Here is a 6,053-nt window from a genome sequence, read left to right on the forward strand (position 1 = left end):
GCCTCCACCCGGAAGGGCCGCGCTCCGGCGGTGGGCGGGGCGGCAGACGGGCCAGTGCGGAACAGGGGCCCGCCCCGCGCCGCTCGCGGTCCCGCCTCCCGGCGCGCGGATCAGTGCGCCTGCGCGGCGGGAAGGGGGCGGGCCGCGGGGGGCCGCTGAGGCTCAGTGCGCTTGCGCGGTTGGGAGGGGTGCTACGCGACCTTGACCCTAAAGGGGTGGAGGAGCGCTCAGCGAGTGGAGGGGAGGCCTTGCTTTCTGGCTTGGTCCCGCGGGCCTCGCAGAGCCAGCACGCTGGGGCCCTGACCCCCGCCCGGAAGACCTCCGACCCGGAGGTCACCTCCCCCGAGTCGGGGCTCGGGCCGCGGGGAGGGAGCGGGCGGGCGGAGGCCGGCGCCTGGGAGGTCTGCTGGACCCCGGCCCCGGACAGCGTCTTGGAATGATGAAAACATATACTGCGAGAGTCCAGTTGCTTTCTTTTTAAGATTGTGTTTCCATAGCCAAAGTACAGTGGGGCTTTGGGTATTGTATAGGGAAGCCAGGGATACTTCTCCTAAGCTTCCTGGGGTCACTGGCTTGTGGCTTCCTGGACCAGCCTGATAAGACCACCTTCCCGGTAGCAGCAGTGCTGGCATCAGGAGTGGGCCGTCCGTCACGGGGGAGGTGTCTGCCATCTTTGACCTAATTCAGGGCCCCAACGTCACTTACTGGGTCGTGTTCCACTGCTGTCCCACACCTACCTCAACTCTTGAGGGCTGCGGTGAAATCCGGGCAGTGGGCTTTGCAGTCCAGTACGGAATCTAGCTGACCCCGGCGAGGTAGGTGTGGTGCAGGCTGATCAGAGCATCCCTCCCTCTCAGTGTGCTGGGATTCAGCGGTGTGGCGTTTAAAATCTTCCGTACTTGCTCTCCCTGAGACGGCCCCAACTGGTTGGAATGTAACTGGTCCTCAACCCCCAGGGTCAGTGTGGAAAGACTTTTCTCCGCCAGGAGGACACAGTTGGTTGCAGTGTATTTGTGCCTCTGCGATGTGCAGGGACCAAAGGCAACGTGACCTCATCCTTCCCCGCTGCCAGATGTGGAAAACTGGGCCCAGCAGGGTGCCTGTGGAAGGTCATAGGGCCAGGAAAACAGCGCATCAGGACTGTGAGGCTGGCATCCCAACCCTGCCAGTTCCTACCTCCATGACCTCCGCTTCCGTGCGCTTTAGCGGCACAGCTCAGCTCACAGCACTGCTGACCATCACGAGGTCACGGGGTCACGCACAGAAAGGACCCGAGGGCCGCAGGTTGGGGCCCAGTGTTAGCGTCCCTGAGCCTGGCGCCCCTGCACACAGTGACTGCACGTCTGTGACGTCACACCAGTGTGGATGTCCAATGTTTTAACAAGCATGCCTTCAACTTGCCTCTGGCTCTTTGTAGAGGGACAAAGTTCCTTCCTGTTCGTGTGAGGCAGCAAAGGGCCCTTGACTGCAGTAAGCTGTGTCTGCCCTACATCCTCCAGTTCAAATACTTCTTATCTCCCTTTGGTTTGGATCTTCTGTTATAGAAAAAGATGTTTAAAGACTCATTTGCCATTGGAACTGGAGTAAACACCAGCCCGGGATAAACAACAAGGTCCTACTGTACAGCACAGGGAACTATATTGAATATCCTGTGATAAACCAGAATGAAAAACAATATAAAAAAAGAATGTCTGTGTGTGTATAACTGAGTCACTTGTCTGTACAGCAGAGATTGCCACCACACTGTAAATCAACTAGACGCCAACTAAAAAAAGTTTTCTTAAAAAAGAAAGTTTTGGAATTAAAAACAAAAATACCAGCCTGGGCTTGGAACTATGGCCCCAGAAAGCAACATTGTTTCATCGTAACAACCACACAACAACCATGTACTGGCATTTGAAGGACATTGGACATTTGTAAACATTAACCAAGACACAGTGAACGCTACTGCATCTCAAACAGTGCCATCAGCAATGGCATTTTAAAATACAACTGAGCTGTGGGACAATTCGACAATGAGGAAGTTCAAAAAATACTCAGGGGCTTCCCTGGTGGCGCAGCGGTTGAGAGTCCGCCTGCCGATGCAGGGGACGCGGGTTCGTGCCCCGGTCCGGGAAGATCCCACATGCCACGGAGCGGCTGGGCCCGTGAGCCATGGCCGCTGAGCCTGCGCGTCCGGAGCCTGTGCTCCGCGACGGGAGAGGCCACAGCGGTGAGAGGCCCGCGTACCGCAAAAACAAAAAAACAAAAACAAACAAAAAAACACAACTCAGTAACTAGAGCCCAAGTCCCTGTTTGAAAAGGGGGCGGACGGGACAGCATTATTTAACTTGACACATTCGATTGTCAAAGAGCTTCAAGCTGATAGGAAAGACCCAAAACCACACAGGATGAGAAATACGAAATACAGTGACTTTCCAGAGAAACATATGAGTATTCTGTTTGCAATCTGGAATTAAAAAAGAATGTATGGTCTTTCCAGAACAGTGGTTAAGGGATGAGATTTGATACAGTTCGTGGTGTTAACTTAGGAGGAGTGCCCAACGGCAGCACCATGGACAGGGCTGTCCTGGGGTAGACGGGCCACGGTGGGCTGAGGCCTGAGCCCAGCTGGTTCTGGAATTCCAGGGCCCCCGCCCCTGGACCGTGCATATGGGAATCACACAATTTGGGCCTTTCACCTGAGTTGTTTTTATTTGGTGGCTGAGTGTGCCATCTGATTTTTTCATCACTGTTAGTACATTCTTTAGTAAGTTAAAGAATTACTTCCAGAAAGGCTGTGTAAAAAGATCGAAGCGTCTACCTGGGCCGGTCACATTTTAACCACCACGATCATTAACACTGCAGAGAGCTCATCTGCAGCTCAGCTGAGGACAAAGGGTGCACTTGAGGGCCTCAGAGTTTGGAGGTGCCTCCGAGGGATCTGGAAAGGTCTGTGGGTGCTCTCAGGCCAGGGGGGCAGCGGGGCTCTGGGGCAGCGGGAGGGATGGACAGAAGCAGAGGACTGTGCCGACAGGCCAGAGCCCATTTTCTGTGGTTGGATTAAGAGATGCATGCACCGTGCGTGCACCCAGGGTATGAGGATGGCTCCAAGGGGGGCTGCAGTTGGGAAGGGCTCCCTGGTCCCTGCCAGGCTGGAGCTCTTGGAGCCCAGGGATTTGCCCTGGACTGAGACACAGAAAACTCTGCCACCTGCCCCCTCCCACGCGGGCAGTCATGACCCTCAACGCACTTCCTCTCAGGGACGGGGAAGGGGGCTCTTGTGACCCCTTCACCTGCACTTTGACAAGACAGAAAACTTAATTCTTTCAAGGTCATGCAGCCAGTGAGAGGCAGGGTGGACGGGTTGGGGGGGGTAGGGGGGCGGGAGGGGAGCGCCCTCTGAGCCTTCTCCTGAGGGGGCGCCACCCCCTGCACCCACAGCACCTGCAGCCCCCATGCACAGAGGCGCCCTTATGTCCAGAATTAGGCCTCCGTTTGCTTGCTTCACGTAACTATACACAAACTATAGAGTGTCACAGAATCACCTGCAGGACTTGGCAAACTCAACCGTGGAACTCAAGCCTGTCCCAGAGCCTCTCATTCAGCAGGTCGGGGGCCAGGCCCCGCCTGGTGAAGCTGAGCCTGCTGTCTGAACCAGCCCTTCAGAAGCGTGGTTCTGGGCCAGCGGGGTCTCAACCTCAGCTGCCATCACCTGAAGTCCATTTAAAAGTGGCAATGCCAGTGCTCTCAGACAGACAGACAGACACACGCACGCACACACCAGCAAGGCAGTCAGAACTTGGTGGGCGAGGGGTTGTTTAAAGCTCCCCAGGCACAGGCTGCTAGGACCCTGAGCTGGGAAGTGCTACTCTGCAAGGGCAATAAGGCACCCACTGTTCTAGTTCCTCAACTGCCTAGGTGGAGAGCCCCAGGTCCCAGACAGTAAAAGGCCCTCAGCAGTTAGAATTTCAAATAAAAGTAGCGGACTCAAAGCCAGATGCCCTCCAGATGTGCCCACTCGCAGGTCTGCTGGGGGCCCAGAGGGTGGTGTGACACTGTGATTAATAAGAAATATACATTTCGTCTTCATCTGTTCAAGGCACAGAGCTCCTAAAACCCTTGGAATTTCCCAAGTAATCAGTGATACAAGAGTGTCTTTGTTATTCGTAACAGTCCCCTTTCAAGCATATCTGAGTTTGTTCGTGTGGTGACCTTTGGAAAGCAGCTGTGGATGAGATCTGGTTGCCTGGGGAACTTGCAGTCTCCTCTGCGTCCCCTGCCTTCAGGGAGGGGAGAGGGGCTGGAGTGCTTTGTTCAACCATGCCTACGCCTGTATAATGGAACTTCCATAGAAACCCAGAAGCACCGTGTTCAGGGAGCTTCCAGTGAGGGGGAGAGTGGGCTCAGAGGGCTTGGGGGCCCTGTGCCCCTTCCCCATCCCCTGCCCTGTGCACCTCTTCATCTAGCTGTTCATTTATGACAAAACTAAACTGGTAATCTCGTGAGTAAACTGTTTTCCAGTTCTGCGAACCCCTCTTGCAAATGAACCGAATCTCTGATCTATAGCTGGTCCGTCAGAAGCACAGACGACAACCTGGGATGGTCAAGGGACGGGGGTGGTCTTGTGGGACTGAGCCCTTAATCTGTGAGCTCTCCAGGCAGACGGTGTCAGAATGGGGTTAAATCTGTGGGAGGCTGGCCAGTGTCCTCAGAGAACTGAGTTAATTGCTTGTTTGTGTGGGAAAAACATACGTACCAGAGATGGCCCACTGTCCAGATTTGCCCAGACTTCAGGGTTTCCCGGGCTAAGGGACTCTGAGGGTTAAAACCATGACGTCCCTTGGGAATTCCCTGGCGGTCCAGTGGTTAGGACTCCGCGCTTCCACGGGCTCATCCCTGGTTGGGGAACTAAGATCCTGCAAGCCACAGGCGTGCCCCTCCCCACCCACAAAAAATGGGATATTCCAGGGCCTCCCTGGTGGCGCAGTGGTTGAGAGTCCGCCTGCCGATGCAGGGGACGCGGGTTCGTGCCCTGGTCCAGGAAGATCCCACATGCCGCGGAGCGGCTGGGCCTGTGAGCCATGACCACTGAGACTGTGCGTCCAGAGGCTGTGCTCTGCGACGGGGGAGGCCACAACAGTGAGAGGCCCGCGTACCGCAAAAAAAAAAAAAAAATACCAGAAGGTGAATGAGGACACCGCCGAAGCTGGAGGGTGCGGCTCAGGACGTTTTCTCTGGTCCACGGGCTTGTGCTGCCGGAGGAAGAAGGGCACTCGTCTAGCTGGAGTTTTGGGGACCAAGGGGCATCAGGAGGGAATTGCACCCCAGTTGTAACAGAGGAAATATGGTCATTACGTGTCTGTGGACGCGGATGCACAGGAAGGGCACAGGGACTGCACGCAGGGGACCCCAGAGGAAGGAGCCGTTTGGGGGAGAGTACGAGACTCCATTGGACGTGCCTGTGCGACATGGCGGGGGGGAGGGGCGTCTGCAAGGGCTTGGGACCGGAGTGGGGACCTGCGGCTTGCAGACCACGTGTGAGGAGGGGCTCGCCTTCCGGGGGTCATGGAGGGAAGGGTCAAGGCTAGGAACGTGCACAGCCATCCACATTTACCGGGTGGGGAGACTGGATGACCTGCAGCCCAACGTTGTCTGCAAGTGATTCCATTTTGTTCAATCGGGTTTTAACGTTTTGGAAAAATAGAGCCTGATTCCTCGCCTAGGTGTGGAAGGATGCAGCACCACTAAGGTGGTAGAAGGTTAACCGTTGGTTATTCTGTTTTAAACCCGCTTGTTTATGGACAGGCAGGAAGGACGGATGCCAGGGGTGCTAGAGTGATGGGCAACAGGCGGGAGCGCCTGTGGACCTTGGCCACAGTCCTCACTTGGTGTGTGGGTGGAGAGGCGTAAGAGGCCTTAGGTGGGATGAGGCGACACAGGACGAGACAGGACAGGGTGCTGGCATCCAAGCAGCAGCGAGTGGGCTCGAGCAGGGAAGGCAGAGCTTCCCCCCTGCAGGGGACCAAGCAGCAGTGAAAGTTATCAGCTGCGGGAGTGTAGAGGGGCAGATG

The sequence above is a fragment of the Grampus griseus genome (assembly GCF_964374135.1).
Source record: "Grampus griseus genome assembly, chromosome: 5".
NCBI classification, from domain to species: Eukaryota; Metazoa; Chordata; class Mammalia; order Artiodactyla; family Delphinidae; genus Grampus; species Grampus griseus.